The 22,266-nt window shown below is 47.2% G+C and overlaps 11 non-coding genes and 7 pseudogenes across 11 annotated transcripts; all 18 read right to left on the bottom strand.

Moving 5' to 3' along the window:
- Nucleotides 1-302: 302 nt before the first annotated feature.
- LOC135602295 (5S ribosomal RNA) lies at nucleotides 303-421 on the bottom strand (annotated as a pseudogene).
- Nucleotides 422-771: 350 nt separating this feature from the next.
- LOC135601265 (5S ribosomal RNA) lies at nucleotides 772-890 on the bottom strand. The gene has a single exon (XR_010483564.1). It is a non-coding gene; the product is annotated as a 5S ribosomal RNA (ribosomal RNA).
- A 350-nt stretch (nucleotides 891-1,240) lies between these two features.
- LOC135602623 (5S ribosomal RNA) lies at nucleotides 1,241-1,359 on the bottom strand (annotated as a pseudogene).
- Nucleotides 1,360-1,709: 350 nt separating this feature from the next.
- LOC135600714 (5S ribosomal RNA) lies at nucleotides 1,710-1,828 on the bottom strand. Its single transcript, XR_010483029.1, has one exon. It is a non-coding gene; the product is annotated as a 5S ribosomal RNA (ribosomal RNA).
- Nucleotides 1,829-2,178: 350 nt separating this feature from the next.
- On the bottom strand, nucleotides 2,179-2,297 carry LOC135601443 (5S ribosomal RNA). Its single transcript, XR_010483736.1, has one exon. It is a non-coding gene; the product is annotated as a 5S ribosomal RNA (ribosomal RNA).
- A 350-nt stretch (nucleotides 2,298-2,647) lies between these two features.
- On the bottom strand, nucleotides 2,648-2,766 carry LOC135601545 (5S ribosomal RNA). Its single transcript, XR_010483836.1, has one exon. It is a non-coding gene; the product is annotated as a 5S ribosomal RNA (ribosomal RNA).
- A 350-nt stretch (nucleotides 2,767-3,116) lies between these two features.
- Nucleotides 3,117-3,235, bottom strand: LOC135601309 (5S ribosomal RNA). The gene has a single exon (XR_010483604.1). It is a non-coding gene; the product is annotated as a 5S ribosomal RNA (ribosomal RNA).
- Nucleotides 3,236-3,585: 350 nt separating this feature from the next.
- Nucleotides 3,586-3,704, bottom strand: LOC135602629 (5S ribosomal RNA; annotated as a pseudogene).
- A 350-nt stretch (nucleotides 3,705-4,054) lies between these two features.
- Nucleotides 4,055-4,173, bottom strand: LOC135601254 (5S ribosomal RNA). Its single transcript, XR_010483553.1, has one exon. It is a non-coding gene; the product is annotated as a 5S ribosomal RNA (ribosomal RNA).
- A 350-nt stretch (nucleotides 4,174-4,523) lies between these two features.
- Nucleotides 4,524-4,642, bottom strand: LOC135602355 (5S ribosomal RNA; annotated as a pseudogene).
- A 350-nt stretch (nucleotides 4,643-4,992) lies between these two features.
- On the bottom strand, nucleotides 4,993-5,111 carry LOC135600048 (5S ribosomal RNA). Its single transcript, XR_010482382.1, has one exon. It is a non-coding gene; the product is annotated as a 5S ribosomal RNA (ribosomal RNA).
- Nucleotides 5,112-5,461: 350 nt separating this feature from the next.
- On the bottom strand, nucleotides 5,462-5,580 carry LOC135602353 (5S ribosomal RNA; annotated as a pseudogene).
- A 10,989-nt stretch (nucleotides 5,581-16,569) lies between these two features.
- Nucleotides 16,570-16,688, bottom strand: LOC135600946 (5S ribosomal RNA). Its single transcript, XR_010483255.1, has one exon. It is a non-coding gene; the product is annotated as a 5S ribosomal RNA (ribosomal RNA).
- A 350-nt stretch (nucleotides 16,689-17,038) lies between these two features.
- On the bottom strand, nucleotides 17,039-17,157 carry LOC135602196 (5S ribosomal RNA; annotated as a pseudogene).
- Nucleotides 17,158-17,507: 350 nt separating this feature from the next.
- Nucleotides 17,508-17,626, bottom strand: LOC135599722 (5S ribosomal RNA). Its single transcript, XR_010482066.1, has one exon. It is a non-coding gene; the product is annotated as a 5S ribosomal RNA (ribosomal RNA).
- Nucleotides 17,627-17,976: 350 nt separating this feature from the next.
- Nucleotides 17,977-18,095, bottom strand: LOC135602520 (5S ribosomal RNA). The gene has a single exon (XR_010483992.1). It is a non-coding gene; the product is annotated as a 5S ribosomal RNA (ribosomal RNA).
- Nucleotides 18,096-18,445: 350 nt separating this feature from the next.
- Nucleotides 18,446-18,564, bottom strand: LOC135601442 (5S ribosomal RNA). Its single transcript, XR_010483735.1, has one exon. It is a non-coding gene; the product is annotated as a 5S ribosomal RNA (ribosomal RNA).
- A 350-nt stretch (nucleotides 18,565-18,914) lies between these two features.
- LOC135602675 (5S ribosomal RNA) lies at nucleotides 18,915-19,033 on the bottom strand (annotated as a pseudogene).
- Between the last annotated feature and the right edge of the window lie 3,233 nt (nucleotides 19,034-22,266).

Below are 22,266 nucleotides of genomic sequence, written 5' to 3'. Positions count from 1 at the left end.
TCAACGTCCGGAGCCTCTTTCCCGTCACGAAACCGTCGTCGCTTTCTCGAACATTCATGAAATCCCTATTGCAAGCTCTCTCCGAGCCCTAGCCCGACGACTGCGTATCGGTCACGGCAAGCGCGTGCCGAAACCATCGGCACTTTCTAGAACGATCTCGGAATCGCTATTGCGACCCAAATCCGGAAAGCTCTCTCGGAGCCCCTCCATACTGACTGCGTAGCGGTCACAGCAAATTTCCAGCCCCAAAACAATCGTCTCGGAGCTCTACGGGAGATGTTTCGTATCCCGGGATGCAAAAAGGAGTGCAACACGAGGACTTCCCAGGGGGTCACCCATCGTAGTACTACTCTGGCCAAAGCACGCTTAACTTCGGTGTTTTGATGGGATCCGGTGATTTAGTGCTGGCATTATCGCACCTGTTTCGAGAGCTTCGTCCCTCGCCTATTTGCACGTCGCGGTCAGCGCATCAACGTCCGGAGCCTCTTGCCCGTCGCGAAACCGTCGTCGCTTTCTCGAACGTTCACGAAATCCCTATTGCAAGCTCTCTCCGAGCCCTAGCCCGACGACTGCGTATCGTACACGGCAAGCGCGTGCCGAAACCATCGGCACTTTCTAAAACGATCTCGGAATCACTATTGCGACCCCAATCCAGAAAGCTCTCTCCGAGCCCCTCGATAATGACTGCATAGCGGTCACAGCAAATTTCCAGCCCCAAAACAATCGTCTCGGAGCTATACGGGAGATGTTTCGTATCCCGGGATGCAAAACGGAGTGCAACACGAGGACTTCCCAGGGGGTCACCCATCGTAGTACTACTCTGGCCCAAGCACGCTTAACTTCGGAGTTTTGATGGGATCCGGTGATTTAGTGCTGGCATTATCGCACCCGTTTCGCGTGCTTCGTCCCTCGCCTATGTGCACGTCGCGGTCGTCGCATCAACGTCCGGAGCCTCTTTCCCGTCACGAAACCGTCGTCGCTTTCTCGAACATTCATGAAATCCCTATTGCAAGCTCTCTCCGAGCCCTAGCCCGACGACTGCGTATCGGTCACGGCAAGCGCGTGCCGAAAACATCGGCACTTTCTAGAACGATCTCGGAATCGCTATTGCGACCCCAATCCGGAAAGCTCTCTCGGAGCCCCTCGATACTGACTGCGTAGCGGTCACAGCAAATTTCCAGCCCCAAAACAATCGTCTCGGAGCTCTACGGGAGATGTTTCGTATCCCGGGATGCAAAAAGGCGTGCAACACGAGGACTTCCCAGGGGGTCACCCATCGTAGTACTACTCTGGCCAAAGCACGCTTAACTTCGGTGTTTTGATGGGATCCGGAGATTTAGTGCTGGCATTATCGCACCCGTTTCGCTAGCTTCGTCCCTCGCCTATGTGCACGTCGCGGTCAACGCATCAACGTCCGGAGCCTCTTGCCCGTCGCGAAACCGTCGTCGCTTTCTCGAACGTTCACGAAATCCCTATTGCAAGCTCTCTCCGAGCCCTAGCCCGACGACTGCGTATCGTTCACAGCAAGCGCGTGCCGAAACCATCGGCACTTTCTAAAACGATCTCGGAATCACTATTGCGACCCCAATCCGGAAAGCTCTCTCCGAGCCCCTCGATACTGACTGCATAGCGGTCACAGCAAATTTCCAGCCCCAAAACAATCGTCTCGGAGCTCTACGGGAGATGTTTCATATCCCGGGATGCAAAACGGAGTGCAACACAAGGACTTCCCAGGGGGTCACCCATCGTAGTACTACTCTGGCCCAAGCACGCTTAACTTCGGAGTTTTGATGGGATCCGGTGATTTAGTGCTGGCATTATCGCACCCGTTTCGCGTGCTACGTCCCTCGCCTATGTGCACGTCGCGGTCGGCGCATCAACGTCCGGAGCCTCTTGCCCGTCACGAAACCGTCGTCGCTTTCTCGAACATTCACGAAATCCCTATTGCAAGCTCTCTCCGAGCCCTAGCCCGACGACTGCGCATCGGTCTAGGCAAGCGCGTGCCGAAACCATCGGCACTTTCTAGAACGATCTCGGAATCGCTATTGCGACGCCAATCCGGAAAGCTCTCTCGGAGCCCCTCGATACTGACTGCGTAGCGGTCACAGCAAATTTCCAGCCCCAAAACAATCGACTCGGAGCTCTACGGAAGATGTTTCGAATCCCGGGATGCAAAAAGGAGTGCAACACGAGGACTTCCCAGGGGGTCACCCATCGTAGTACTACTCTGGCCCAAGCACGCTTAACTTCGGTGTTTTGATGGGATCCGGTGATTTAGTGCTGCCATTATCGCACCCGTTTCGCGAGCTTCGTCCCTCGCCTATGTGCACGTCGCGGTCAGCGCATCAACGTCCGGAGCCTCTTGCCCGTTGCGAAACCATCGTCGCTTTCTCGAACGTTCACGAAATCCCTATTGCCAGCTCTCTCCGAGCCCTAGCCCGACGACTGCGTATCGGTCACGGCAAGCGCGTGCCGAAACCATCGGCACTTTCTAAAACGATATCGGAATCGCTATTGCGACCCCAATCCGGAAAGCTCTCTCCGAGCCCCTCGATACTGACTGCGTAACGATCAAAGCAAATTTCCAGCCCCAAAACAATCGTCTCGGAGCTCTGCGGGAGATGTTTCGTATCCCAGGATGCAAAACGGAGTGCAACACGAGGACTTCCCAGGGGGTCACCCATCCTAGTACTACTCTGGCCGAAGCACGCTTAACTTCGGTGTTTTGATGGGATCCGGTGATTTAGTGCTGGCATTATCGCACCCGTTTCGCGTGCTTCGTCCCTCGCCTTTGTGCACATCGCGGTCAGCGCATGAACGTACGGAGTCTCTTGCCCGTCACGAAACCGTCGTCGCTTTCTCGAACGTTCCCGAAATCCCTATTGCAAGCTCTCTCCGAGCCCTAGCCCGACAACTGCGTATCGGTCACGGCAAGCGCGTGCCGAAACCATCGGCACTTTCTAGAACGATCTCGGAATCGCTATTGCGACCCCAATCCGGAAAGCTCTCTCGGAGCCCCTCGATACTGACTGCGTAGCGGTCACAGCAAATTTCCAGCCCCAAAACAATCGTCTCGGAGCTCTACGGGAGATGTTTCGTATCCCGGAATGCAAAAAGAAGTGCAACACGAGGACTTCCCAGGGGGTCACCCATCGTAGTACTACTCTGGCCCAAGCACGCTTAACTTCAGTGTTTTGATGGGATCCGGTGATTTAGTGCTGGCATTATCGCACCCGTTTCGCGAGCTTCGTCCCTCGCCTATGTGCACGTCGCGGTCGGCGCATCAACGTCCGGAGCCTCTTGCCCGTCGCGAAACCGTCGTCGCTTTCTCGAACGTTCACGAAATCCCTATTGCAAGCTCTCTCCGAGCCCTAGCCCGACGACTGCGTATCGGTCACGGCAAGCGCGTGCCGAAACCATCGGAACTTTCTAAAACGATCTCGGAATCGCTATTGCGACCCCAATCCGGAAAGCTCTCTCGGTGCCCCTCGATACTGACAGCGTAGCGGTCACAGCAAATTTCCAGCCCCAAAACAATCGTCTCGGAGCTCTACAGGAGATGTTTCGTATCCCGGGATGCAAAAAGAAGTGCAACACGTGGACTTCCCAGGGGGTAACCCATCGTAGTACTACTCTGGCCAAAGCACGCTTAACTTCGGTGTTTTGATGGGATCCGGTGATTTAGTGCTGGCATTATCGCACCCGTTTCGCGAGCTTCGTCCCTCGCCTATGTGCACGTCGCGGTCAGCGCATCAACGTCCGGAGCCTCTTGCCCGTCGCGAAACCGTCGTCGCTTTCTCGAACGTTCACGAAATCCCTATTGCAAGCTCTCTACGAGCCCTAGCCCGACGACTGCGTATCGTTCACAGCAAGCGCGTGCCGAAACCATCGGCACTTTCTAAAATGATCTCGGAATTACTATTGCGACCCCAATCCGGAAAGCTCTCTCCGAGCCCCTCGATACTGACTGCATAGCAGTCACAGCAAATTTCCAGCCCCAAAACAATCGTCTCGGAGCTCTACGGGAGATGTTTCGTATCCCAGGATGCAAAACGGAGTGCAACACGAGGACTTCCCAGGGGGTCACCCATCGTAGTACTACTCTGGCCCAAGCACGCTTAACTTCGGAGTTTTGATGGGATCCGGTGATTTAGTGCTGGCATTATCGCACCCGTTTCGCGTGCTTCGTCCCTCGCCTATGTGCACGTCGCGGTCGGCGCATCAACGTCCGGAGCCTCTTGCCCGTCACGAAACCGTCGTCGCTTTCTCGAACATTCACGAAATCCCTATTGCAAGCTCTCTCCGAGCCCTAGCCCGACGACTGCGTATCGGTCACGGCAAGCGCGTGCCGAAACCATCGGCACTTTCTAGAACGATCTCGGAATCGCTATTGCGACCCCAATCCGGAAAGCTCTCTCGGAGCCCCTCGATACTGACTGCGTAGCGGTCACAACAAATTTCCAGCCCCAAAACAATCGTCTCGGAGCTCTACGAGAGATGTTTCGTATCCCGGGATGCAAAAAGGAGTGCAACACGAGGACTTCCCAGGGGATCACCCATCGTAGTACTACTCTGGCCAAAGCACGCTTAACTTCGGTGTTTTGATGGGATCCGGTGATTTAGTGCTGGCATTATCGCACCCGTTTGGCGAGCTTCGTCCCTCGCCTATGTGCACATCGCGGTCAGCGCATCAACGTCCAGAGCCTCTTGCCCGTCGCGAAACCGTCGTCGCTTTCTCGAACGTTCACGAAATCCCTATTGCAAGCTCTCTCCGAGCCCTAGCCCGACGACTGCGTATCGTTCACGGCAAGCGCGTGCCGAAACCATCGGCACTTTCTAAAACGATCTCGGAATCACTATTGCGACCCCAATCCGGAAAGCTCTCTCCGAGCCCCTCGATACTGACTGCATAGCGTTCACAGCAAATTTCCAGCCCCAAAACAAACGTCTCGGAGCTCTACGGGAGATGTTTCGTATCCCGGGATGCAAAACGGAGTGCAACACAAGGACTTCCCAGGGGGTCACCCATCGTAGTACTACTCTGGCCCAAGCACGCTTAACTTCGGAGTTTCGATGGGATCCGGTGATTTATTGCTGGCATTATCGCACCCGTTTCGCGTGCTTCGTCCCTCGCCTATGTGCACGTCGCGGTCGGCGCATCAACGTCCGGAGCCTCTTGCCCGTCACGAAACCGTCGTCGCTTTCTCGAACATTCACGAAATCCCTATTGCAAGCTCTCTCCGAGCCCTAGCCCGACGACTGCGTATCGGTCACGGCAAGCGCGTGCCGAAACCATCGGCACTTTCTAGAACGATCTCGGAATCGCTATTGCGACCCCAATCCGGAAAGCTCTCTCGGAGCCCCTCGATACTGACTGCGTAGCGGTCATAGCAAATTTCCAGCCCCAAAACAATCTTCTCGGAGCTCTACGAGAGATGTTTCGTATCCCGGGATGCAAAAAGGAGTGCAACACGAGGACTTCCCAGGGGATCACCCATCGTAGTACTACTCTGGCCAAAGCACGCTTAACTTCGGTGTTTTGATGGGATCCGGTGATTTAGTGCTGGCATTATCGCACCCGTTTGGCGAGCTTCGTCCCTTGCCTATGTGCACATCGCGGTCAGCGCATCAACGTCCGGAGCCTCTTGCCCGTCGCGAAACCATCGTCGCTTTCTCTGTCACGACCCGGGTCTGATGAGCTAACTGGCCAATAACTCCATTTTGGTCCTCAACGGCGGACCAAAATGCTTAAGCGGGAGGTTACGTAGTACACTCATCAGGCCCTTATAAGCTAGTCACACACATTCCCCACTTCCGATGTGGGACTAATGGGATATTACACTATCCCCAACCCAATTAGCTTGACGTCCTCGTCAAGGCCTGACATATCCCAGATCGAACCCTAGCATAGTGCATGTGAGGTTTAACTCAGTGGTGGCTCCACGCCGTGATGAGTTCTCTGACTCCATCCACGGGTAGCCCTTTCCTACTGCAGCCCTCTCACCCTGCCCTAATGCTAGGTCGGCTCTGATACCAAATGTCACGACCCGGGTCTGATGAGCTAACTGGCCAATAACTCCATTTTGGTCCTCAATGGCGGACCAAAATGCTTAAGCGGGAGGTTACGTAGTACACTCATCAGGCCCTGACGAGGACGTCAAGCTAATTGGGTTGGGGATAGTGTAATATCCCATTAGTCCCACATCGGAAGTGGGGAATGTGTGTGATTAGCTTATAAGGGCCTGATGAGTGTACTACGTAACCTCCCGCTTAAGCATTTTGGTCCGCCGTTGAGGACCAAAATGGAGTTATTGGCCAGTTAGCTCATCAGACCCGGGTCGTGACATTTGGTATCAGAGCCGACCTAGCATTAGGGCAGGGTGAGAGGGCTGCAGTAGGAAAGGGCTACCCGTGGATGGAGGCAGAGAACTCGTCACGACGTGGAGCCACCACTGAGTTAAACCTCACATGCACTATGCTAGGGTTCGATCTGGGATATGTCAGGCCTTGACGAGGACGTCAAGCTAATTGGGTTGGGGATAGTGTAATATCCCATTAGTCCCACATCGGAAGTGGGGAATGTGTGTGATTAGCTTATAAGGGCCTGATGAGTGTACTACGTTACCTCCCGCTTAAGCATTTTGGTCCGTGGTTGCAAGGACCAAAATGGAGTTATTGGCTAGTTAGCTCATCAGACCCGGGTCGTGACATTTGGTATCAGAGCCGACCTAGCATTAGGGCAGGGTGAGAGGGCTGCAGTAGGAAAGGGCTACCCGTGGATGGAGTCAGAGAACTCATCACGGTGTGGAGCCACCACTGAGTTAAACCTCACATGCACTATGCTAGGGTTCGATCTGGGATATGTCAGGCCTTGACGAGGACGTCAAGCTAAGCATTTTGGTCCGTGGTTGCAAGGACCAAAATGGAGTTATTGGCCAGTTAGCTCATCAGACCCGGGTCGTGACATTTGGTATCAGAGCCGACCTAGCATTAGGGCAGGGTGAGAGGGCTGCAGTAGGAAAGGGCTACCCGTGGATGGAGTCAGAGAACTCATCACGGCGTGGAGCCACCACTGAGTTAAACCTCACATGCACTATGCTAGGGTTCGATCTGGGATATGTCAGGCCTTGACGAGGACGTCAAGCTAATTGGGTTGGGGATAGTGTAATATCTCATTAGTCCCACATCGGAAGTGGGGAATGTGTGTGATTAGCTTAAGCATTTTGGTCCGTGGTTGCAAGGACCAAAATGGAGTTATTGGCCAGTTAGCTCATCAGACCCGGGTCGTGACATTTGGTATCAGAGCCGACCTAGCATTAGGGCAGGGTGAGAGGGCTGCAGTAGGAAAGGGCTACCCGTGGATGGAGTCAGAGAACTCGTCACGGCGTGGAGCCACCACTGAGTTAAACCTCACATGCACTATGCTAGGGTTCGATCTGGGATATGTCAGGCCTTGACGAGGACGTCAAGCTAATTGGGTTGGGGATAGTGTAATATCCCATTAGTCCCACATCGGAAGTGGGGAATGTGTGTGATTAGCTTATAAGGGCCTGATGAGTGTACTACGTTACCTCCCGCTTAAGCATTTTGGTCCGTGGTTGCAAGGACCAAAATGGAGTTATTGGCCAGTTAGCTCATCAGACCCGGGTCGTGACATTTGGTATCAGAGCCGACCTAGTATTAGGGCAGGGTGAGAGGGCTGCAGTAGGAAAGGGCTACCCGTGGATGGAGTCAGAGAACTCATCACGGCGTGGAGCCACCACTGAGTTTAGTGTAATATCCCATTAGTCCCACATCGGAAGTGGGGAATGTGTGTGATTAGCTTATAAGGGCCTGATGAGTGTACTACGTAACCTCCGGCTTAAGCATTTTGGTCCGTGGTTGCAAGGACCAAAATGGAGTTATTGGCCAGTTAGCTCATCAGACCCGGGTCGTGAGAGGTGGTATCAGAGCCTGATTTGAGAATCACTAAGAATACTATGTTTTTTTTTGAGGTTTATTGACTATCATTTAGAGATTGATCAAAGAAAATGTTCTTTTGATGTTTTAGGAAGCAAGGATGACGAGATCATCTGGTTCTCCTGTTGCATCTACTACTGATCAATTGAGTGGTATTATGCGGACTTTGGAGACTATGGCACAAGTGATGCAACAACAACAACAACCTGTCCAACAAGGAAGTAATGATGGAATAGAGACATCAAACCGGACGGGGTTGGGAATTGGACAGTTTAAGAAGCTTAGTCCTCCCAGTTTCAGTGGTGAATCTGATCCAATGGTGGCGGAACGATGGATGATGCAGATAGAGAAAATATTTGATGCCTTAAGTTACTCTGATGAACGAAAGGTTTTTCTTGCCACCTTTATGCTGGAAGGAGAAGCTGAACACTGGTGGAGAATGATTAAGAGGATGTCTGAAATGAAAAATGAGCCAATGACATGGAAGTTATTCCAAGAAAAGTTCAACGATAAATATTTTCCAGAATGTATGAGAGAGCAAAAAGAATTGGAGTTCTTGAATCTTATCCAGGGAAGTATGACGGTTACAAAGTATGAATCTAAATTCACTGAGCTCTCCAGGTTTGCCATACATATGACTGATGATGAATCTAGAAAAGCAAGAAGGTTTGAAAGGGGATTACGGCCCGCAATAAGAAGCCGAATGTCAGCTTTAAAACTACAAACATATGCAGATACAGTAGAAAGAGCTTTGAAAATTGAACGAGACATGGAGGAAATTCAAGAAATCATTGGCAAGAACAAAAAGGACAAATTTACTAGCAAAAGCATGAGAGAAAACGAATATGAAGCTAGTAACAAGAGGGCTAAGACATCTGGATTTGAGAAATGGAAACCAGTGCGGAGGACTCAGTCATGTGCAAAATTTGGATCAAATCATGAGACGAGTCGGTGTTTTCGGGTGACTGGAGCCTGTTTTGCTTGTGGAAAGTTAGATCATCAAATAAGGGATTGCCCTCTGAGGAAGGAGAAAGAGCCACTGCCTCCTAGACCCTCAGCCCATGCTAGAGTGTACGCTATCACGGAACAAGATTCTAAAGCTTCTAAATCTGTGGTGGAAGGTATTCTTCATGTTTCTAAAAGAAATGCAAAAGTTTTGTTTGATCCCGGCTCCAACTTATCGTTTGTTTCAAAGTACTTTGCTTGTCACTTGGATATTCTACCTAAACCCCTGGATTATATGTTATATGTAACAACTGCTGTTGGAGATTCATTGGCAACAAACTTGGTCTACCCATCTTGTTTGATCTCTATTGGAGACCACGAATTCCTTGCTGATTTGATTCTCTTAGAGATCCAGGGCTTTGATATTATACTTGGCATGGATTGGTTATCTTCTCATCACGCTAGTATTGATTGTTACAAAAAAATAATTACTTTCTGTATACCAGATCAGCCTATATTTTTCTTTGAGGGCATTAAGCATGATTTGCCTCCTTGCTTAATATCCGCACTTCAAGCTTATCATCTTATGCAAAAAGGTTGTTTTTGTTATATGGTGTGTGTAAAGGAGCATTCAAACCAGGAAACCCACCTAGATGAAATTTCAGTGGTCAAAGAATTCTCTGATGTATTTCCAGATGACTTGCCTGGTTTACCTCTAGATAGAGAGGGTGAATTTGCTATTGATCTAGTCCCCAGTACAACCCCAATATCTAAGCCTCCCTACAGAATGGCACCACTTGAGCTAGAAGAATTAAAGAAGCAAATACAAGAATTATTAGATAAGGGTTTCATACGACCCAGTGTGTCCCCATGGGGTGCTCCGGTACTATTAGTGAAGAAGAAGGATGGAACATTGAGGCTTTGTATTGATTATAGACAGTTGAATCAGGTGACCATCAAAAATAAGTATCCCATACCTAGAATTGATGATTTGTTTGATCAACTGCAGGGTGCACAAGTATTCTCTAAGATTGACCTGAGGTCAGGTTATTATCAGTTGAAGATCAAGGAGGAGGATATTTCAAAAACAGCTTTCAGAACTCGATATGGTCATTATGAATTTTTGGTGATGCCTTTTGGTTTGACAAATGCCCCTGCAGCGTTTATGGAACTAATGAATAGGACATTTCAACAGCTCTTGGATATCTGTGTAATTGTATTTATTGATGACATATTGGTGTATTCAAGGAGTAATCAGGAGCATGAGAAACACTTAAGGAATGTATTGTCCATACTAAGAGAAAAGAAGTTGTATGCAAAGTTCAGCAAATGTGAATTTTGGTTGAATGAAGTTGCCTTCTTAGGCCATGTGATTTCAGGAAAGGGTATATCTGTTGATCCAAGGAAAATAGAAGCTGTAGTTGAATGGGAAGTACCAACAAATGTAACAGAGGTTAGAAGTTTCTTGGGCATGGCAGGTTATTACAGGAGATTTGTGGAGGGATTTTCTCGAATTGCTCAACCTCTCACCAAACTCACTAAGAAGAATATGAAATTTGTATGGGGTGATGATTGTGAGCAAAGCTTTCAAGAGTTAAAAAGAAGATTGACTAGTGCCCCTATTCTCACTATTCCAAGTGGTAGTGAGGGATTTGTAGTTTATACTGATGCTTCAAGAAAGGGCCTAGGATGTGTTTTGATGCAGGAAGGGAGAGTAATTGCTTATGCTTCTAGGCAACTTAAAGGTTATGAATTGAATTATCCAACTCATGATTTGGAATTGGCAGCAATTATTTTTGCTCTAAAGATTTGGAGACATTATTTGTATGGTCGACAGTTTGAAATTTTCACTGATCACAAGAGTTTAAAATATATTTTCACCCAGAAGGAGTTGAACATGAGGCAGCGAAGATGGATAGAACTTCTGAAGGATTATGATTGTGCCATCCGTTATCACCCAGGCAAGGCCAATGTTGTAGCTGATGCACTTAGTAGGAAATCTACAAGTTTTATGGCTAGTCTGGTCGTGAAGCAATGGAAGCTAATAGAAGAAAATTTTGATTTGAAAGCTTTGAGGAAAGAGCAAGACTCGATGATTCTGATGGCCTCCATTCAAGTGCAGTCTGATCTTATGCAACAAATTAAGGAAGGACAATTACGAGATCCACATTTAATCTACTTGAGGAGTGAAGTAGAAAAGGGATTGAAGCCACAATTTCAAATTTCAAAGGATGGCCTATTGAGATTTGGGGAGAGAGTATGTGTGCCAAATGAACTAGTTATCAAGAATCAAATCCTAACTGAAAGTCATACTTCAAAGTACACCCTACACCCTGGGAGCACTAAGATGTATAGAGATCTTCGAAGTCATTATTGGTGGAAAGGCATGAAGAAAGAAATTGCAATGTATGTTTCTAAATGTTTGACTTGTCAGCAAATCAAAGTAGAACACCAAAGACCTGGAGGGTTGTTGCAACCTTTAATTATTCCTGAATGGAAATGGGAATGTATTACTATGGATTTTGTTTCAGGACTACCCAGAACCTCGAGGAAGCATGATGCTATTTGGGTTATCATTGATAGGTTAACAAAATCTGCGCATTTCCTACCGATTAATATGACTTATTCACTTGATAGATTTGCAGATTTATATGTTAATGAAATAGTAAGACTTCATGGTATTCCAAAGGAGATTATCTCTGATAGAGACTCCAGATTTCTCTCTAGATTCTGGAGAAAATTGCAGGAGTCGATGGGCACTAAAGTCAAGTTTAGTACTGCATATCATCCTCAGACTGATGGTCAGTCAGAAAGAACAATTCAAACACTTGAGGATTTGCTTAGAGCCTATGTTATGGATTGGAAAGGTGAATGGGATAAGGATATTTCACTTGTTGAGTTCACATATAATAATAGTTATCATTCAAGTATTCAGATGGCTCCTTATGAAGCTCTATATGGGCGAAAGTGCGTAACACCTGTATGTTGGGAGGAAGTTGGAGACAGAAAGCTATTAGCACCGGACAAGGTACAAGAAACTACCGAGAAAATTCAAGTAATAAGGAAAAGGTTAAAAACTGCTCAGAGTCGTCAAAAGAGTTATGCTGACAATAGAAGACGAGATATTGAGTTTGAAATCGGAGATTTTGTATTCTTAAAAGTCTCCCCTTCCAAAGGCATTATGAGGTTTGGGAAGAAAGGAAAATTAAGCCCAAGATTTATTGGACCTTTCGAGGTTCTTGAGAGGGTTGGTTCTGTCGCTTACAGGATCGCCTTGCCACCAGCATTGAGCCATGTCCATGATATATTTCATGTCTCGATGATTAGAAAGTATATGTATGACCCTTCTCACATCATTAAGTATGAGCTGGTGGAATTCGATAAAGATTTATCCTATGTGGAAGAGCCTATTCAGATTATTGATAAGAAAGAAAAAGTCCTAAGGAATCGGGTCATCCCACTAGTTCAAGTAAATTGGAGACATCATTCTGGAGAAGAGACAACTTGGGAGCTAGAAGAGGAAATGAAAAAGGTGTATCCTCGTCTTTTCATCGAATAGAGGTACGATAAATTTAGAGGACTAAATTTTTCTTTTAAGGGGGGGAGAGTGTAACACCCCTCATTTCCGAATGTTCGTATAAATTTTTGGTGATAATGTAAGCATCTATTTTAATTGACAAAAGAAATAGAGTATGAATTAGAGGTAACCTATTTGTAAGATTTGGGAGATCTGTTCAAAAAAAAAAAAAAAAAAAAAAAAGAAAGAATCTGAGGACCTATATGTAAACCCTAAGGACCTAATCGTGAATATGATAAAAACGAGGACTAAACTGCAAAATGCACCAAATGACAAATTCCACCGCTTAAGCCTCTCTGCCTTCGTTGTTAAGGAAGCAGAGGAGGCAGCTCGTGGGTGATCAGGGAAAGAAAAGAAGAAGAAGAAGAAGAAGAAGAAGAAGGAGAAGAGAAAGAAAATTTGGGGCTTTTAGGGTTTTTGCTTTAATCTTGTTACTTCGGGTCAAAATTTGCAAAGGCAAGTGTTCTAACCCCATCCTACATAAGTATTTGACTCTGTTTTTATGTTGATTCAAAATAAATTGGAAGATTTTTATTTAGAAACTGATATGTTTCTCTTTGGACATAGAACTATGGATTCTGAAAGTTTTCGGTAAACTGACCCCTAAGCACTGTTTCAGCCCTAAGTTTTAGTACAGAAAGAGAATTCAGGCAGGAACTATTTTTGTTTGAAATTAGACTCGTATGCCTTTTTTTGACACCGATTTTGTAGATTTCGGACACCGAATACTTACCCAAAAATTTGTTTCAAAAGAGCCTATAGACGCTGTAAAACAGAGTTCAAGATTTCTGACCCTTCAATACTAAAACGCCTATAACTCCCTGTTGAAAATTCTGATTTGTACCAAACTGATTTTAATTGAAACTAGACTTGAAATTCTCTCTTTTGACATATAGTTTGAAAATTTTGGAGTTCAATTGCTCACCCTATCGTCTGTTGAATCCGATCCTATAAAGTCTGCAAACCAGTGATTGTGATTTTGACCTTATGTTACCAAATCAGAGGTAACTCTGTGTTGGGAGCCCTGTTTCATATGAAATCTGTTCCATCCGAATATAGATTGATATATGGTTCAACCATAGCCTTCTTATGGGTATTGGAGCATAATTGATATTCCGAAATATTTGCTTGATGTGCCACTGGAATTCTGTCCGAAATCGAGCCTTGGTCGATTTCGCGTATTCTGTTTCATTCCTTTGGATATTGAATTCATCTAACCTTCCTATTTTGAATTGAGCTCAGTATGAATGCTTTGAATCCCTGTATACTCTTGCCTTCATTTCATTCCAAAACTGAATACATTTGTGAGAGATTGTTGCTTGCATCGTATTGTCTCGTAAAGGCACATGTACGTTTTGTTGTTCCGCGTGTGCTTCCGTATTATGCTACTTATTGTTTAAACTGCCCTCTTGTATTCTGGTGTTGTGGGATAATGTGAACCTTTGCCAGAAATGGTAAAGGGAGTTATGCATAGAGCCTGCGATGCTCTGCCGGCCCCCTCTGACTTCACCTAGACGTGGGTGGATGGAGCTCCCAGACGTGGGAGACTTCTGTCTGGTGGTCATTCAGAAATGGATGAATCACATTCTGTCTGTGATCCCACTACACCCTCTATATGTTTGATATGACATCCAGAGTTTTGGTGAGTTATTTCTGTTCATGCTCTGGATAAGTATGATATGATTGCAACGTCAAGGACGACGTTTGAGCTTCTATACGACATATGAGTTTGATATGCTCTGAAATGCTTCATTCATTGTTGATTTTGCTTCGAAATGTTCCATATGTCGTTGATGTGTTTTGGAACATTTTATATGCCATTGATAAGCTCCGATATGTTTCCCTTGTTTCTGATATGCTCCAATTACTCTATGCCCCATCTGTCAGGAACCAAATATGTATGATTAAAAGGACAATTATGATTCTGCTCCTAATGATTTTATGTCTACAAAATCGTATATTCTGCTTTGTGTTTTGAAACTGTATCTCTTTGGAAATTGTACTATTTTGATATGGATATGTTAGTCACTTGCTGAGCTCTTTATGCTCACCCCGTTTGTTGATAAATTTTTCAGGATAGCGTATCGCTTGCTTTAATGTTAAGAATGGGCTGAGGCAGTGGAAAGTTTAGAAGACGTTGGGCAGAACTTTTGTTAGCATATATGTAGTTGTGTATAAGCTACCTTGCATCTAATGAAATGTGACTATGAATCTAAACCTGTGGATTTTGTGTAAGTTAAAGGATCCCTCATGTATAGGGTTTTGGAATGTTAAATTAAATTTGTGTAATGATACGAACTTATGGTAAATCGATGATTGTGGTGACTGCATGGATTTCCCCACTTGTGGATTTATATTGTGGTTTTTATTTTGATGAGTCGAGTTCAGATTGTATGAATTATCGAGTGATGTGTGCTATGTTTATGAATTGCACAGGGTTATGAATTGGTAGATTATAGAAGTGAAATTTTTGATCTGAATGTTTTTCTTAGTGACCTCAAATGTGTGTTTGGATCCTAGGTTAGTTATGATGAAAAATTTTTAATATCATGGATATTTTTTTTGGGGCGTGACAGAGGTGGTATTTAATGTCACGACCCGGGTCTGATGAGCTAACTGGCCAATAACTCCATTTTGGTCCTTGCAACCACGGACCAAAATGCTTAAGCCGGAGGTTACCTAGTACACTCATCAGGCCCTTATAAGCTAATCACACACATTCCCCACTTCCGATGTGGGACTAATGGGATATTACACTGTCCCCAACCCAATTAGCTTGACGTCCTCGTCAAGGCCTGACATATCCCAGATCGAACCCTAGCATAGTGCATGTGAGGTTTAACTCAGTGGTGGCTCCACGCCGTGACGAGTTCTCTGCCTCCATCCACGGGTAGCCCTTTCCTACTGCAGCCCTCTCACCCTGCCCTAATGCTAGGTCGGCTCTGATACCAAATGTCACGACCCGGGTCTGATGAGCTAACTGGCCAATAACTCCATTTTGGTCCTTGCAACCACGGACCAAAATGCTTAAGCCGGAGGTTACCTAGTACACTCATCAGGCCCTTATAAGCTAATCACACACATTCCCCACTTCCGATGTGGGACTAATGGGATATTACACTGTCCCCATGTCACGACCCGGGTCTGATGAGCTAACTGGCCAATAACTCCATTTTGGTCCTTGCAACCACGGACCAAAATGCTTAAGCCGGAGGTTACGTAGTACACTCATCAGGCCCTTATAAGCTAATCACACACATTCCCCACTTCCGATGTGGGACTAATGGGATATTACACTAATGTCACGACCCGGGTCTGATGAGCTAACTGGCCAATAACTCCATTTTGGTCCTCAACGGCGGACCAAAATGCTTAAGCGGGAGGTTACGTAGTACACTCATCAGGCCCTTATAAGCTAATCACACACATTCCCCACTTCCGATATGGGACTAATGGGATATTACACTATCCCCAACCCAATTAGCTTGACGTCCTCGTCAAGGCCTGACATATCCCAGATCGAACCCTAGCATAGTGCATGTGAGGTTTAACTCAGTGGTGGCTCCACGCCGTGATGAGTTCTCTGACTCCATCCACGGGTAGCCCTTTCCTACTGCAGCCCTCTCACCCTGCCCTAATGCTAGGTCGGCTCTGATACCAAATGTCACGACCCGGGTCTGATGAGCTAACTAGCCGATAACTCCATTTTGGTCCTTGCAACCACGGACCAAAATGCTTAAGCCGGAGGTTACGTAGTACACTCATCAGGCCCTTATAAGCTAATCACACACATTCCCCACTTCCGATGTGGGACTAATGGGATATTACATTCTCGAACGTTCACGAAATACCTATTGCAAGCTCTCTCCGAGCCCTAGCCCGACGACTGCGTATCGTTCACGGCAAGCGCGTGCCGAAACCATCGGCACTTTCTAAAACGATCTCGGAATCACTATTGCGACCCCAATCCGGAAAGCTCTCTCCGAGCCCCTCGATACTGACTGCATAGCGGTCACAGCAAATTTCCAGCCCCAAAACAAACGTCTCGGAGCTCTACGGGAGATGTTTCGTATCCCGGGATGCAAAACGGAGTGCAACACAAGGACTTCCCAGGGGGTCACCCATCGTAGTACTACTATGGCCCAAGCACGCTTAACTTCGGAGTTTTGATGGGATCCGGTGATTTATTGCTGGCATTATCGCACCCGTTTCGCGTGCTTCGTCCCTCGCCTATGTGCACGTCGCGGTCGGCGCATCAACGTCCGGAGCCTCTTGCCCGTCACGAAACCGTCGTCGCTTTCTCGAACATTCACGAAATCCCTATTGCAAGCTCTCTCCGAGCCCTAGCCCGACGACTGCGTATCGGTCACGGCAAGCGCGTGCCAAAACCATCGGCACTTTTTAGAACGATCTCGGAATCGCTATTGCGACCCCAATCCGGAAAGCTCTCTCGGAGCCCCTCGATACTGACTGCGTAGCGGTCACAGCAAATTTCCAGCCCCAAAACAATCGTCTCGGAGCTCTACGAGAGATGTTTCGTATCCCGGGATGCAAAAAGGAGTGCAACACGAGGACTTCCCAGGGGATCACCCATCGTAGTACTACTCTGGCCAAAGCACGCTTAACTTCGGTGTTTTGATGGGATCCGGTGATTTAGTGCTAGAATTATCGCACCCGTTTGGCGAGCTTCATCCCTCGCCTATGTGCACATCGCGGTCAGCGCATCAACGTCCGGAGCCTCTTGCCGGTCGCGAAACCGTCGTCGCTTTCTCGAACGTTCACGAAATCCCTATTGCAAGCTCTCTCCGAGCCCTAGCCCGATGACTGCGTATCGTTCACGGCAAGCGCATGCCGAAACCATCGGCACTTTCTAAAACGATCTCGGAATCACTATTGCGACCCCAATCCGGAAAGCTCTCTCCGAGCCCCTCGATACTGACTGCATAGCGGTCACAGCAAATTTCCAGCCCCAAAACAAACGTCTCGGAGCTCTACGGGAGATGTTTCGTATCCCGGGATGCAAAACGGAGTGCAACACAAGGACTTCCCAGGGGGTCACCCATCGTAGTACTACTCTGGCCCAAGCACGCTTAACTTCGGAGTTTTGATGGGATCCGGTGATTTATTGCTGGCATTATCGCACCCTTTTCGCGTGCTTCGTCCCTCGCCTATGTGCACGTCGCGTTCGGCGCATCAACGTCCGGAGCCTCTTGCCCGTCACGAAACCGTCGTCGCTTTCTCGAACATTCACGAAATCCCTATTGCAAGCTCTCTCCGAGCCCTAGCCCGACGACTGCGTATCGGTCACGGCAAGCGCGTGCCGAAACCATCGGCACTTTCTAGAACGATCTAGGAATCGCTATTGCGACCCCAATCCGGAAAGCTCTCTTTGAGCCCCTCGATACTGACTGCGTAGCGGTCACAGCAAATTTCCAGCCCCAAAACAATCGTCTCGGAGCTCTACGGGAGATGTTTCGTATCCCGGGATGCAAAAAGGTGTGCAACACGAGGACTTCCCAGGGGGTCACCCATCCAAGTACTACTCTGGCCCAAGCACGCTTAACTTCGGAGTTTTGATGGGATCCGGTGTTTTAATGCTGGCATTATCGCACCCGTTTCGCGTGCTTCGTCCCTCGCCTATGTGCACGTCGCGGTCGGCGTATCAATGTCCGGAGCCTCTTGCCCGTCACGAAACCGTCGGCGCTTTCTCGAACGTTCTCGAAATCCCTATTGCAAGCTCTCTCCGAGCCCTAGCCCGACGACTGCGTATCGGTCACGGCAAGCGCGTGCCGAAACCAATGGCACTTTGTAGAACGATCTCGGAATCGCTATTGCGACCCCAATCCGGAAAGCTCTCTCCGAGCCCCTCGATACTAACTGCGTAGCGGTCACAACAAATTTCCAGCCCCAAAACAATCGTCTCGGAGCTCTACGGGAGATGTTTCGTATCCCGGGATGCAAAAAGGAGTGCAACACGAGGACTTCCCAGGGGGTCACCCATCGTAGTACTACTCTGGCCCAAGCACGCTTAACTTCGGTGTTTTGATGGGATCCGGTGATTTAGTGCTGCCATTATCGCACCCGTTTCGCGAGCTTCGTCCCTCGCCGATGTGCATGTCGCGGGCAGCGCATCAACGTCCGGAGCCTCTTGCCCGTCGCGAAACCGTCGTCGCTTTCTCGAACGTTCATGAAATCCCTATTGCAAGCTCTCTCCGAGCCCTAGCTCGACGACTGCGTATCGGTCACGGCAAGCGCGTGCCGAAACCATCGGCACTTTCTAGAACGATCTCGGAATCGCTATTGCGACCCCAATCCGGAAAGCTCTCTCCGAGCCCCTCGATACTAACTGTGTAGCGGTCACAGCAAATTTCCAGGCCCAAAACAATCGTCTCGGAGCTCTACGGGATATGTTTCGTATCCCGGGAAGCAAAAAGGAGTGCAACACGAGGACTTCCCAGGGGGTCACCCATCATAGTACTACTTTGGCCCAAGCACGCTTAACTTTGGTGTTTTGATGGGATCTGGTGATTTAGTGCTGGCATTATCGCACCCGTTTCGCGAGCTTCGTCCCACGCCTATGTGCACGTCGCGGTCGGCGCATCAACGTCCGGAGCCTCTTGCCCGTCACGAAACCGTCATCGCTTTCTCGATGTCGGGTAGGAGAAGAGCAGAAGAAGAAGAAGAGGAAGAGAAGAAGAAGAGGAAGCAGGAGAAGAGGTTGTGATACCTCTGTTCCCAGCAGAGGAAACAGAGGAGAGGGTGTGGGTGACGCTGGGAAGAAGAAGGGGAGGAAGGAGAAGAAGAGAAGAAGAAGAAAGGAAGGAGAAGGAAGAGGAGAAGGGAAAGAAGTAGCTGCGGCTGCGGCTGTGGCAGCTGCAGCTATGGCAGGGAAAGAGTAAGAGGAAGGAAGAGAAGGGAAGGAGAGGAAGAAGAGAAGGGAAAGAAGGGGCTGCGGCTGCGGCGATGGCAGCTGCAGTTGGAAGAGAAGAAGGAGAGGAAGATGAGCAGGGGAGGAAGAAGAGGCTGTGGTCGTGGCAGAGGCTGCGACTGCAGCAGTGCAGCTGGGAAAGAAGAGAAGGAAAGGAAGAAGAAGAGAAAGTAAAAAGGGAAGAAGAGAGGAAGAGGAGAAGGAGAGGCAGCTGTGGCAGTGGCAGCTGCAGCTGGAAGAGAAGGAGAGGAAATAGAGCAGGGGAGAAATAAAAGGCTGCGGCTGTGGTGGCTGCGGCCATGGTTGCGACTGCGACTGCGGCAGTTGCAGCTGGGAAAGAAAAGAAAGGAAAGGGGGAAAAAGGGGCTGCGGACGGGATTGCGGCCGCAGCGGCAGCGACTGCGTATGTAGCAGTTATGTCTGCGAGAGAAGGGAGGAAGGAAGATAGTGCGGTGGAAGGGGCTGCGATTGTGGCAGCGGCAGCGGCGGCGGCTATGGCAGCTGCGTTTGGGAAAGAAAAAGAAGGAATGAGAGTATGAGAGAGCAGGTGACTGTGCCTCGATGTTCGACACGTGGTGTAGTTGCGAAGAAAGGAAGAAAACGGGAGCACAAAATGAAACAGAGAGAGGACACCGAGGAAAAGTAGAAGGATTTGGGCTGGCACCTTCTTTGGATCTTCGGATCGAAATCTTTGAAAGGCAAGTTTCCCACTTGTTTCGATCCTTTCTATTGCAAGTTCCCTGTTCGTTTCTCCTATAATTGCTCTGATATGTCTTATTGCAAGTTTCCTAATCTTTTCTCACTGCCAATTTTATCTCCACATTTGCTTTGAATATGTGGAACTTTGAATTGTTCTAGCCTTGCATTTGTTATATCTCCTGCTTAGACGTAACGATTCGAATCTGTGCAACTTCTGAGATTCTGACCTTTTGATACCGAGCTGCCTATAAGTCTTTGTGGAAACTCTGATTTGTTCAAAACTGATTTCATTGGAAACTAGACTCGTAGACCTTTCTTTAATATATGGATTGAAAGATTTGGAATCCAAACACCTGCCCAGTTATCTGTTGAATCTGACATTATGAATTCTACCAACAGAGATTTTGTTCTACGACACTTGCTTACCAAATTATTTGTAACTCTCTCTGTTGGACAGTTTAATTCATATGAAGCCTGTCTTATCTGAAAGTATAATCCAATGATTATTTCTGAGTAAATTGGAGCACGATTGATAGTTTGAATCATTTGTTCAATGTGCCTTCTGTATTCTGCCAGAAATCGAGCTTTGGTCGATTTCTCATATTCTGGTTTCATTCCTTTGGAAATTGATATCCTTTAGCTTTCTCATTCAATTGAGCTTTATATTACTGCTTTGAATTCTTGTATGCTCTTGTCCTTAAAATTATTGCATTCTTGAAAACTGTTGTGTAACGTTTATGCTATATCGTATTGACTCATATAGGCACATGTATATCCTATTGTTCCGCATTTGCTTTCGATATGTGCCTATTCCAGTTTCATTCCTTTGGATATTGAATTCATCTAACCTTCCTATTTTGAATTGAGCTCAGTATGAATGCTTTGAATCCCTGTATACTCTTGCCTTCATTTCATTCCAAAACTGAATACATTTGTGAGAGATTGTTGCTTGCATCGTATTGTCTCGTAAAGGCACATGTACGTATTGTTGTTCCGCGTGTGCTTCCGTATTATGCTACTTATTGTTTAATCTGCCCTCTTGTATTCTGGTGTTGTGGGATAATGTGAACCTTTGCCAGAAATGGTAAAGGGAGTTATGCATAGAGCCTGCGATGCTCTGCCGGCCCCCTCTGACTTCACCTAGACGTGGGTGGATGGAGCTCCCAGACGTGGGAGACTTCTGTCTGGTGGTCATTCAGAAATGGATGAATCACATTCTGTCTGCGATCCCACTACACCCTCTATATGTTTGATATGACATCCAGAGTTTTGGTGAGTTATTTCTGTTCCTGCTCTGGATAAGTATGATATGATTGCAACGTCAAGGACGACGTTTGAGCTTCTGTACGACATATGAGTTTGATATGCTCTGAAATGCTTCATTCATTGTTGATTTTGCTTCGAAATGTTCCATATGTCGTTGATGTGTTTGGGAACATTTTATATGCCATTGATAAGCTCCGATAAGTTTCCTTTGTTTCTGATATGCTCCAATTACTCTGTGCTCCATTTGCTATGAACTGATATGTTCTAAAATGTCCTATCTGCCATTGATAAGCTCCGATATGTTTCCTTTGTTTCTGATATGCTCCAATTACTCTGTGCTCCATTTGCTATGAACTGATATGTTCTAAAATGTCCTATCTGCCATTGATAAGCTCCGATAAGTTTCCTTTGTTTCTGATATGCTCCAATTACTCTGTGCTCCATTTGCTATGAACTGATATGTTCTAAAATGTCCTATCTGCCATTGATAAGCTCCGATATGTTTCCTTTGTTACTGATATGCTCCAATTACTCTGTGCTCCATTTGCTATGAACTGATATGTTCTGAAATGTCCTATCTGCCATTGATATGTTCCAATTACTCTATATTCCATTCGGTATGGATCAAATATGTTTTGAATGACATGATACGTATGATTTGGTATCTATTGAGATGGTATCCTTGAGAATTCTTGTATTCTGCCTTGCATTATGATACCTTACTTGTTTGAAATCGTTCCTTTTGTTCTGAATATGCTTTGTCACTTGCTGAGCCGTTTTTGGCTCACTCCGTTGTTATATAAATCTTTCAGGTCAGCTTGTCACTCTTCGAGATGTTTGATTTGGGCTGAGGCAGTGGATAGCTATTCAGAATGATGGGCAAGTCTTGTCG

The sequence above is a fragment of the Musa acuminata genome, chromosome BXJ2-1 (genome assembly GCF_036884655.1).
Source record: "Musa acuminata AAA Group cultivar baxijiao chromosome BXJ2-1, Cavendish_Baxijiao_AAA, whole genome shotgun sequence".
NCBI classification, from domain to species: Eukaryota; Viridiplantae; Streptophyta; class Magnoliopsida; order Zingiberales; family Musaceae; genus Musa; species Musa acuminata.
The sequence above is the reverse complement of the archived record's forward strand: the minus strand, read 5'-3'. Positions and strand labels throughout refer to the sequence as shown.